Raw genomic sequence first — 11,929 nt, 5'->3', positions numbered from 1 at the left:
GTTGTCTGAGCATATTTTGGGGAGGGCAGAGGGCCAGTGAACAGCTGCTACAGTCAAGTTACATATTTATCATCACTGCTTTGACTTATGTACGAATCTCTGCCAAATCTCACTCTATAGGTGGAGTCTTAACCACTTGGATAAGAGAAAGTAAAATGTTTTTTCTTTTTAACACCAGAGGGCATTTGAAATTTCCCGTCTTTGACTCCAAACTTTCTGGTATGCAATCAGCTCCTGAAAGTTGTAATTCAATGTCTGTTGCTGACAAAGTGTCAAAGTGGAAAGGCTGAATGTTCCCTTTCATTTATAATAGACTGAGGTCTGTGTGAACTTAGATCTATCTGTTTGGAAACTGCAACATCTCTCTGGGAGAATTTATTTCATCTTTGATAATATCAACATTTAAACATTTATTTGAAACAGCACTGGAGTTAGAATTGGCCAGAGTTTCGGCTCTCTAACTAAACTGAACTACTTACCCTTTCCTTCTCAATGAAAGCATAAAAATTATGGGAGTGGAACCATAATGCAATCTGATCAATTTGTGCATCAGGACAAAATGTATCTTTGGGGGTCAACATAAATCCAACCTTAGAATAAGTCAAGCCAAACATCATATTAAAAGGTTTGTAAGGAGTCTCCTGGGATACGTGGTGGTAGTTTGTTGAACAATTAACTACCCATAAGGCAATGCTTCTCAAAATGTGTGCATCACATTGCCTGGGAACTTTTTAGAAATGTAAATTCTCAGAAGTCAGAAATAAATGAGACCAACAATCTGTTTATCAAGCCCTCCAGATAATTTTGATGATAATAAAAATTTGAGAACCACAACTATGACCACGGTTATATAAACGAATCAGTGTCAACTTCCAGAAACCTCTGATGGCTTATGTCAGTCCTATATACTTGGCCTCATGCAGTCCGTCTTCATCCACTATTTAAAGACAGTTATTAAAGTTATAGATGACAATTCAAAAATCTCAACAGGCTGAAAAATCCTAAGATTGAATACTCATAAATGTGAAGTCCTGCCCTTAAGTGCTAACACAACACATTATGTGAGTCCAGGATGAGTAAAACCTGGCTTTATAGTTGAATTGAGGAAGAAATAGCAATAGAACTTAACTATTCTGATCCCAACAGGGTGATATGACTTTGGTTGCAGAAATAGTTGCATTTTAATAGTTAAAAGATCTAGAAAAAAGGAAGCAATAGTATTAATGTATCCTACTTTAATCACATTGCATTGGTTTGGATGAGGGTTTTACTTGTAAAACATGATGAAAATCTAAGGTTTGACAGCTGTAATCGGATGTCTGAAGGAACTGTAGACAATTACCTGTAAAAGAGAAAAGGGGTCTCAGATTGATGTGACAGCTAACTTCAAATCTGGGAAAGTGTTGTGTGAACGATGAAGTACATTTATTCTCCGAGGCTCTGAAGGAAAGAACTCAGACCAGTAAGGGGTGAATATTACAAAGTAAAATTTACCTCAAAAACGTAACACAAATAGAAAGGGATGCTTTGATATTAAGGTCAAATATTGTGATGTAACCTCCTGCATAGTGAAAAATAGAGCTACAAGTCATTAGGCCCCTGACATCTTGAAAATTTTGTTTCAAATGCTAGTTATGAAATGAATAATTTAAAAAAGAACTTCTTCGCTAGGAAAAAAAAAAAAGCATGTGGTTTTCTTTCTTTTTTTTTTTTTTTCCTCTCTTTTTCTGCTCTTACCATCCAGTTAGTGTTTGGAAAGGAATGGCTTACACTCTTATTTAGTAATAAGGTGGAGTCTACAAGGTAGGGCTTCAATAATTGGGAGTAGTATATACTATGTTTATTATATCTCTAAATCTAAAATGAGAGGTTCAAGAATAGAAAAGCATCTCAAATACATTTATGTTTTAAATTTTTGTTCTGACTTGGATTGTCTTTATCTCTATTGTGTTTATAGATTTTGAGGGTATTTATCAGATGACATCAAGTGCCAGGGTATCATGAACATATTTTCCTACACTCACTAAAACTTTTATGACTTCCATATGTGTGAGTTTAGTAAAAAATCAAGAATTCATGAGAAACCAGCTTTGAGAATAGTCTTTTGTCTTTACTTTGGTAACTGCCTTCCTCATAACTGCTTCTCTGCCATTCTGTCTTTCTAAAATTCCTTCTGTATAACAAGAAGTGTTTTCTGATCTTACTATGATGGCGTTTCTCTGTAATCAATTGAAGGGCTTCATTAATTGTTAATAATTAGAGTAGGTGTCACAGTGACTTGACCAGGTCTAAAACCCTAATGATGGCTCTCTTGAATAATTGCAGTAGGCTGAAAGCTGTTAATTTGGAATTGAAGCTTACTCAGGTCAAGTTCAAAATCAATGCTGAGGTTAAATACAAAATATAGACAAAATTATTCCTGATAGCCTCTTAACTGGCTCACAAAGTAGAGTATATAGACATAACCGTAACTTAGTAAGTCCAACAGAGCTAGTCCCCATCCCAGTGCTGGGAGAGTTTATGCTCACTCTCGGGTACAGCTCTTTGAGGTCCCAACCGGCAGTGAGTGTGGTTCACTAGGTCCCAACCATTAGTGGATCTGGACTCCAATCTCTGATCCCTTGCTTCTGAGGAGCTATCAGAAGCATCCCTCAGCATCTCAGCCACCCATTCTGGAATAGAGGAATGTCTCCAGAATAAAAGTGGTCCCAAATGTTGGTTGCATCACACCTGACTTCTATCCTTATCCTGATACAGGCCTTGGCAATCCTTCAAATTCTTCACTGTATTTTTGGCTTTCCACTGCTTCAGCAAGAAGGGTTTGTCTGAATGCCTAGCCCAACATTACTGGAAATGGAGGTCCACAGCAACACCTTTTTTATGATATTCAAAAAAAACTGCCATAAAATGTGTTTTAAAAAAAGATATAATGTTGGAAATGGAAATATCACGTATGAAGCAAATGATTTAATAATTTTAGGGCTTCCCCGGTGGTGCGGTGGTTAGGAATCCGCCTGCCAATGCAGGGGACACGGGTTCAAGTCCTGGTCTGGGAAGATCCCACATGCCGCAGAGCAGCTGAGCCCATGCACCACAGCTACTGAGCCTGCGCTCTAGATCCCACGAGCCACAATTACTGAGCCTGCGCACCACAGCTACTGAAGCCCACATGCCTAGAGCCCGTGTTCTGCAATAAGAGAAGCCCGCACACTACAACGAGGAGTGCCCCCCACTCGCCGCAACTAGAGAAAGCCCGCATGCAGCAACAAAGACCTAACGCAACCAAAAATAAATAAAAATAAAATAAATTTATTTTAAATAATTTTACCATCAACAATGGAGGGGGGCATAGTGAGAATTTGTCAGTATTTATTTTAAAGGAAGAAGTACTTTATCAAGTAACAATGAATATGTCTAACACAGTTCACTTCAATCCTGTTGGATATTTATGTTGAATTAAATAGAAAAAGAAAATGTGTCCTTTATCATAGAGTAAGAATCCTTTTTAGAGTTTATTACATGGGATATTTCACAAAATTATCCATCCTATTGTGGACATAACTTTACAACTATAGAATTCCAAACTTCCTTCTACTATGACTTAAATACTTTGTATTAGGATTGATAAATCTTTCTCTTATGAATTTTATTAGACTGAATTACTTCTCCCAGAGCTTGAATATTATGGAATAAACTAATCAAATCAAGTTTTTTAAACCTACAAAACTAAGGAACAGACTTTGAATTATGTTCACCTTCTGCCAAAGTGACTCTTCCCATTAGACCCTTCCTTTAACATCCAGCCGTATTGTTTTTACTCTTACTCTATAACAGTGAAGACTGAGAAAATGATCTTGAATTTGGCTAGAAACAGCTAAAGTCAATATATCTCAGATAAATTGTTAAGCAGTTTTCTTTAATTTTACTTCTTGTACCATATGGTATCAACTACCTCAGGATTACAGGGATAGTCATTCACTCAATAAGCATTTTTGAATGTTCATGTTGTTCTAGGAACTGTGCTAGGTGCTGGGTATACATAGGGTAGGGGAGGGGAAACACAATGCTATAAAGAAATAGAAATACAGGTGCTATGACGAGAATAATGGGGTGGGAGAACCTAAAGTGATTAATCTGGGAAAGCCTTTTTGAGAAAGTGACATTTGAGCTAAAACCTGAAGCATGAATAGGAGTTAGCTGATGAGTAAGAAGAGCATTCTAAGTAGGGCTATAACACTTGCAAACACTATGTTGCAGGAGGAAATGAAATATTTTCCAGGCCAGTCTGGCCATAGTGTGGTAAGCAGGGAAAGAGGAACATGAGATGAAGTTTTAGAAGCAAGTATTCAGATTCGCAGCATCTATAAGCTATATTAAGCACTTATCCTTATTCATATTTACCACATGTTATTTGCTTATTTTATGTGTGTCCCCAAATAGTTTGTCCATGAGGGCAGGGACCAGTTATTTCTTATTACCATTCTATTCTGAACACCTAATAAGGTACTAGATATATAGTAGACATTCAGTATTTATTTAAATAAATGAAAATATAAACAAATGATGTTAACGTGTAATTTAGGAATATCCTAAGAGCACTGGGAGGACAAAGCACTTTAAAGAAGGCATCAAATTTATGTTTCTCCAAGTTATTTTAGCTGCTCTGTAGGGAATGGATTAAGGGGGCAAGAGTGGAAGTGGAGGACCAGTTAGGAGGAAGCTACTGCAGTAATATGTATATGTGATGATGATGGTGATAATAATTATAATAGCATTTGTTGAGTGCTTACAATGTACATACAGAGCATTGTCATGTATTATCTCATGTAATCTTCACAATAACTCTATGAGATAGATATTATTATTCTGTATTTTGTAGGTATGGTTACTGAGGATTAGAGAAGTTTGATAACTTCTTCAAGGATCAAAAGCCAATAAATGGATAATAGCTTGGACTAGGTAATGTCAATAGAAGAGGATCATTTTAAGATTTATTTTGGAAATAGGATCTCCAGGACTTGGTGACATGAGGAGTAATAGGGATGCATCTAGAATGTCTCTCAGGATTTTTACTCAAGCATCTGGTGGATGAAAGTGACATTTATTGACCCATGGAAGATAGAGGGGAGGAATATTTGGAGGGAAGAGAGAAAATAAGACTTTGGACATGTTAGGTTTAAGATGTTTGTGAGTCATCTGAAAGGAGATGTCATAAAGGCAACTACAGGCCTGAAGTTAAAAAAATATGTCCAAAGATTAAGATCTAAATTTTCAATTTCTTGACCTATAAATAGTTACAAGATATAAGAATGGAAGAGATCAACTAGAGAGAGTGTGTAAAGAGAGGAAGGCTCATCACCAAACCACAGAGAAACTACCAACATTTAGAAGTCTGTTAAAGAAGGAGAGCCACCAAGGATAACTGAGAGTTCGGAAGAGATCAGAGGTGTGTAAGAATTTCTTGTCATGATATCCAAGAGAATATGGGTATTTAAGAAACAGAACTGTTTGTTGGATGTTATACAAAGGTCAAATTAGAGGAAGCTTAGAGGAGTCTGTAGAATTAGGCAACCTAGAGCTCACTGATGAACTTACCAAGAGCTATTTCAGGGAAATAGTAGAGAAAGAAGCTAGATGGATGTGGGTTGGAGTAAATAGGATGTCTGGTTAAAGATAGCAGGTTGAACATATTCATTGGTCGTCTACTCTCCCCAAACTGCATTAAATAATAATTATGGGATTTTAAAAGGCAGAAACTCTCAAGGACAAAGAGATGATAAATAATAGCAACAAAATTTTGGAAGATAGCCAGGAGTTGGATGAGTGATAACTGACCTAGCAGATTTGAAAAAGCTGAATCCTAAAGCAGCAACCCTATTTTTCCATGGAGCTCCCCTCAAATTCAGGAATTGGTGGTGTTAATACCTCTGGAAACAGGGGTGGAAAAAAATCATGAAAATGGAGAATCTGGTTAAGAAATATACCTTTCAGATCTCCTCTCTCACTCCGAGCAACTAAGTGCTTGCTACATCGCCTCTAGTTGAGGGCAAAACAGAGGGTCTCTGTACTAAAATAAAGAGGATGATGCGGCGTTTTTATATGCTGAATGTTGAGACAAAAAACCTTCTTCTGCCACTAGGCTCCAAGAATGCTAGCTGCCAGAATTATGCCCTTCAGGCAGGATTTTGGAAAACTCTACTCTGAGGAACAACACCATCAAAAGAAACTAATGATATTGACATGAAATATGTCAATATTCATATTGACATATTCAAATATGTCAATATTCATGTCAATATATTGTCAATATTCATGTCAATATATTGACATGAAATATTTTCCAACCATGATCCTGGCCCTACATGATCACTCTACAGTAAATTCCACAGTAAACCAGCCCCATCCACACCACAAAACTTAGTTTTTGCCAAATTCTTAAATTTGAGTGGATAGTCAAGAATCATCAGACATCTGAAGATACTCTTTAATAAGAAACACAAAAGTGAAAACAAACAGGAAAAAAAATAACATGGAATAAACAGAGACTATGGTGACAGAAAAATACTAACATTGTATTTACACATATATTCTTAAAGTAGTAAGAGAAGATTTTGCATCAATGAAACTACAGAAAAATATGATAAAAATTCAAAAACAAACAGTAATTCTTTGAAATTAAAAATACAATAGCAGAAAGAAAATGCAACAGAAAGCTGTAGGTAAATTTTAAGAAAGCTCCCAGTAACAGAGAGATAGAGGTCCAGTCCAGGAGGTCCAACATCCAAATAGTGGAAGTTCCAAAAAGAAAGAACAGAGAAAATGGAGGGAAGGAATCCAACAACTAATAATTCAAGAAAATGTCCCAGAACTGCAGGTCATGAGATTCTAGATTGAAAGGATTTACCAAGTACCCAACATAGTACATAGATTCTCTCCAAAACACAGCATCATGAAAATTTGAGAACACTGGAAACAAAGAGAAAGCCCTAAATTTAGAATCATAAATCCTTTTGGCTTTTCAACAGCAACACTGAAACCTAGCAGACATTAACCTAAAATTCTATACCCAGCCAAATTAGCAACATGTGGATGAAATAAAAGATATTTTCAGACATATAAGATCCTATGTGCTCTTTCTCAGGAAGCTACTGGAGAATGTGTTTTGCTAAAATAAGAGAGCTAACTCAAGAAAGAGGAAGAAGATATGAGATCTAGGTAATACAACAAAAGAAAGAGGTGAAAAGATTTTTCCCAGTAGGGTGATAAAGGTAGATATCAAAATGACAGACATGCAACAGGCTGGAGAAAAACCTATCCAAATGGAAGTGGATCAGAATGCCCTGGAAAATATTTCTTCAGGATGAAATTAATAGAATACTATTAAATCTGAATGTATTGAGAGAAGATTTACATAATGGGTGGGGGTGGAAAGACAAAAAAATATATAGAAAAGGAAGAGCAAACATAGTATATCTCAAAGCATTAACTCTCAATAGCATTTATTTAATGCAAAAGCAGGGAAGCAAATCAGGCAGTTTGGCTCCAGATATACTATACTATATATTGTACATTTGAATGCTGACAGGAATTATTATAGAGGAAAGGTCGAAATGATGATGTACAAGAGAAGATCACAGGGATGGAGTTCATAAGATGAGATCCAGAGTACATGTACATCATCTGCTTTTATAGGAAGAATATTTCCTTTGTTGTACCAAAAGAAGAATAACATGGGTGCAAAGGAAGGTAGGTTTGTAAATTTGGTGATGGAAATATGGAGTTCCTGCCTATTGGCTGCTGTTTTCTTACCATTTTTTTCTAATTTTGTGTAAAACTCATTTTCTGAAAATAAAGGAAGCAAAAGAGGAGTGGAAAATTTGAGGAAAGAGAGGTCTTGGAAAATGGGAAATCCAGCTTCCTAGAGAAATGTGGTAATTGCCTGGGAGTATACAGTACCCATTTGAGGTTGTTATTCTTGAGTTTATAATAGTGCCAATCTTCTTTACTTTGAATTTTTTTATTGAAGTGTAATTTACAATATTATATTAGTTTCAGGTGTACAGCATAGAATTCAGTATATTTATAGATTATACTCCATTAAAAGTTATTATAAAATAATGGCTATAATTCCCTGTGTTGTACAATATATCCTTGTTCCTTATATGTTTTATACATAGTAGTTTGTATCTCTTAATCCCATACCTCTGTCTTGCCCCTCCCCTCCCCTTTCCATATATATATATATATATATATATATATATATATATATATATATATATACACACATACCACTTTTTCTTTATCCATTTGTCTATTGATGGACACTAGGGTTGCTTCCATATCTTGGCTATTGTAAATGACTATGAACATATGAACATTGGGGTACATGTATCTTTTCAAATTAGTGTTTTTATTTTTTCCAGATATATACCCAGGAAAGGAATTGCTGGATCATATAGGAGTGCTATTTTTAGTTTTTTGAGGAACCTCTATACTGTTTCCCATAGTGGCTACACCAATTTACATTCCCACCAACAATGTACAAGGTTTCCCTTTTCTCCACATCCTTGCCAACATTTGTTATTTGTGATCATTTCAATGATAGCCATTCTGACAGATTTGAGGTGGTATCTCATTGTTGTTTTGATTTGCATTCCTCTAATAAATTTTGATGTTGAGCATCTTTTCATGTGCCCACTAGTCACTGTGTCTTCCTTGGAAAAATGTCTATTCAGGTCTTCTGCATATTTTTTAATTGAGTTGTTTTTATTTTTGATATTGAGTTGTATGAGCTGTTTATATATTTTGGATATTAACTCCTTGTCACTCATATCATTTGCAAATGCTTTCTCTCATTTCATAGGTTATCTTTTCATTTTGGTGATGGTTTTCTTTGCTGTGCAAAAGCTTTTAAGTTTAAAAGAAAGATTCACAAATATGGAAAATAAACTAGTGGTTACCAGCAGGGAGAGAGAAGGGGGGAGGGGCAAGAGGGGGAGGAGATTAAGAGGTACAAACTTTTATGTATAAAATAAATAAGCTACAAGGATATATTATACAGGGAATATAGTCAATATTTTATAATAACTATAAGTGAAGTATACCCTTTAAAAATTGTGAATCACTATGTTGCAACCTGTAACATATAATACTGTACATCACTATACTTCAATTTTTTAAAAAGCTTTTAAGTTTAATTAGGTCCCATTTGTTTATTTTTGCTTTTATTTCTTTTGCCTTAGGAGACAAATTTTTTTTTAGTTACTGAGATTTACGCCAAAGAGTGTTCTTTCTATTTTCTCTTCTAGGAATCCTATGGTTTCAGGTCTTACATTTAGGTCTTTAATCTATTTTTATTTTATTTTTGTTTATAGTGTAATGAAATGTTCTAATCTCATTCTTTTACATGTAGCTGTCCAGTTTTCCCAGCACCATTTATTGCAGAGTTTCTCTTTTCCCCATTGTATACTCTTGCCTCCCTTATTCTAGAATCATTGAGCATATAAGGGTTTGGTTTTGGGCTCTCTATTCCATTCCATTGATCTATGTGTCTATTTTTGTGCCAGTGCTGTATTGTTTTGATTACTATAGCTTTGTATTATAGTTTGAAATCCAGGAGTGTGATAACTCTTGCTTTGTTTTTTCTCAAGATTGCTTTGGCTATTTGAGGTCTTTTTGGTTCCACACAATTTTAGGATTATTTGTTCTAGTTCTGTGAAAAATGCTATGGGTATTTTGATAGGGGTTGCCTTGAATCTGTAGATTACTTTTCATAGTATGGACATTTTAACAATATTAATTCTTCCAATCCATGAGCATATTATATGTTTCCATTTCTTTGTGGCATCTTCAATTTCTTTCATCTTCAACTTCTTTCATCAATGTCTTGTACTTTTCAGAGTATAGGTCTTTCACCTCCTTGGTTAAATTTATTCCTAGGTATTTTATTCTTTATGATGCAGTTGTAAATAAGACTGTTTTCTTAATTTCTCTTTATGAGAGTCTGCTATTAGAGTATAAAAATGCAACAGATTTCTGTATAATAATTTTGTATCCTATGATTTTACTGAATTCCTTTGTTAATTCTAACAGTTTTTTTGTGGAGTCTTTAAGGTTTTCTATGTATAGTGTCATGCCACTGGCAAATGGTGACAGTTTTACTTCTTCCCTTCCAATTTGGATTCCTTTTATTTCTTTTTCTTGTCTGATTGCTGTGGCTAGTACTTCCAATAAAATTGGTGAGAGTGGGCATCTTTGTCTTGTTCCTGAATTTAGAAGAAAAGCTGTCAGCTTTTCACTGTGGAGTATGATGTTAGCTGTGGGTTTGTCATAAATGGCCTTGAGATATGTTCCCTCTATACCAACATTGATGAGAGTTTTTATCATTAATGGATGTTGAATTTTGTCAAATGCTTTTTCTGCATCTATTGAGATGATCATGTGATTTTCATTCTTACTTTTGTTAATATGGTGAATCACATTGATTGATTTGTGAATTTTGTCCATCCTTGTGACCCTGGAATAAATCCCACTTGATTGTAGTGTATGATCCTCTTATATATTGTTGGATTTGGTTTGCAAATATTTTGTTGAGGATTTCAATATCTATATTCATCAGAGATATTGGCCTGTAACTTTCTTTTTTGTAGTGTCTTTGCCTGGTTTTGGTATCAGGGTAATGGTGGCCTCGTAGAATGAATTTGGGAGTGTTCCATTGTCTTCAATTTTTTGGAATAGTTTGAGAAGGATAGGTATGAGCTCTTCTTTATATGTTTGGTAGAATCCCCCCTCTGAAGTCATCCAGTCCTGGACTTTTGTTTGCTGGGAGTTTTATTGGTTATAAATTCAATTTTACTACTAGTAGTCATTCTGTTCAAATTGTCTGTTTCTTCTTGATTCAGTCTTGTCAGGTTATACGTTTCTAGAAATTTGTCCATTTCTTTTAGGTTGTTCAATTTGTTGGTATATAACAATTCATAGTATTCTCTTATGATTTTTTTGTATCTCTGTGGTATCAGTTATTTCTCCTCTTTCGCTTCTTATTTTATTTGGGTCTTCTCTCTTTTCTTCTTGGTGAGCCTGGCTAGAGGTTTATCAATTTTATCTTTTCAAAAAAAAACAGGTCTTAGTTTCACTGATTTTTTCTATTGTTTTGGGGGGTCTCTATTTTAGTTATTTCTTCTCTGATCTTTATGATTTCCTTCCTTATGTTTACTTTGGGCTTTATTTTTTCTTCTTTTTCTAATTCCTTTAGATGGTAGGTTATTTGTTTATTTGAGATTTTTCTTGTTTCTTGAGGAAGGCTTGTATCACTCTAAACCTCCCTTTTAGAACTGATTTTGCTGCATCCCATAGATTTTGGAAAGTTGTGTTTCCATTTTCATTTGTCTCGAAGGATGTTCTGATTCCTCTTTGATATATTCATTGACCCACTGGTTTTTTAAGTAGCATGTTGTTTAGTCTCCACGTGTTTGTGCTTTTCCTATTTTTCTTTCTGTAATTGATTTCTAGTTTTATATATTGTGATCAGAAAAAAATGCTTGATATAATTTCTATTCTCTTAAATTTATTGAGACTTGTTTTGTGGCCTAGAATGTGATGCATCCAGGAGAACTTTCCATGTGCACTTGGAAAGAATGTGTATTCTGCTGTTTGTGGATGGAATGTCCTGAGGATATCTACTAAGACCAGCTGGTCTACTGTGTCATTTAAGACCATGTTGCCTTATTGATTTTCTGTCTGGATGATCTGTCCATTGACTTAAGTGGAGTGTTAAAGTCCCCTACTATTACTGTATTACTGTGAAGTACACTTTTTCCCCACAGCTGATCACTGCCCCCACCCTGTTATGGAGCCACACTGCAGGGCAGGTGGGACCCACATGGATTCTTCGTGTGTATCAAGGTGTAAGCTGTGGTGGACTGGCCAC

The 11,929-nt window shown here is 35.2% G+C and overlaps 1 long non-coding RNA gene across 1 annotated transcript in view; it reads right to left on the bottom strand.

Annotated features, from left to right (window-relative positions):
- Positions 1–968: 968 nt before the first annotated feature.
- Positions 969–11,929, bottom strand: part of LOC117197672 (uncharacterized) — a 26,989-nt gene continuing 16,028 nt past the window's right edge. The window contains exon 3 of the long non-coding RNA XR_007474176.1: positions 969–1,342. This is a non-coding gene — a long non-coding RNA (uncharacterized LOC117197672). The remainder of the gene's footprint in view (positions 1,343–11,929) is intronic.

Source organism: Orcinus orca, chromosome 1 (assembly GCF_937001465.1).
Source record: "Orcinus orca chromosome 1, mOrcOrc1.1, whole genome shotgun sequence".
In the NCBI taxonomy this organism is placed as follows: Eukaryota; Metazoa; Chordata; class Mammalia; order Artiodactyla; family Delphinidae; genus Orcinus; species Orcinus orca.
The sequence above is the reverse complement of the archived record's forward strand: the minus strand, read 5'-3'. Positions and strand labels throughout refer to the sequence as shown.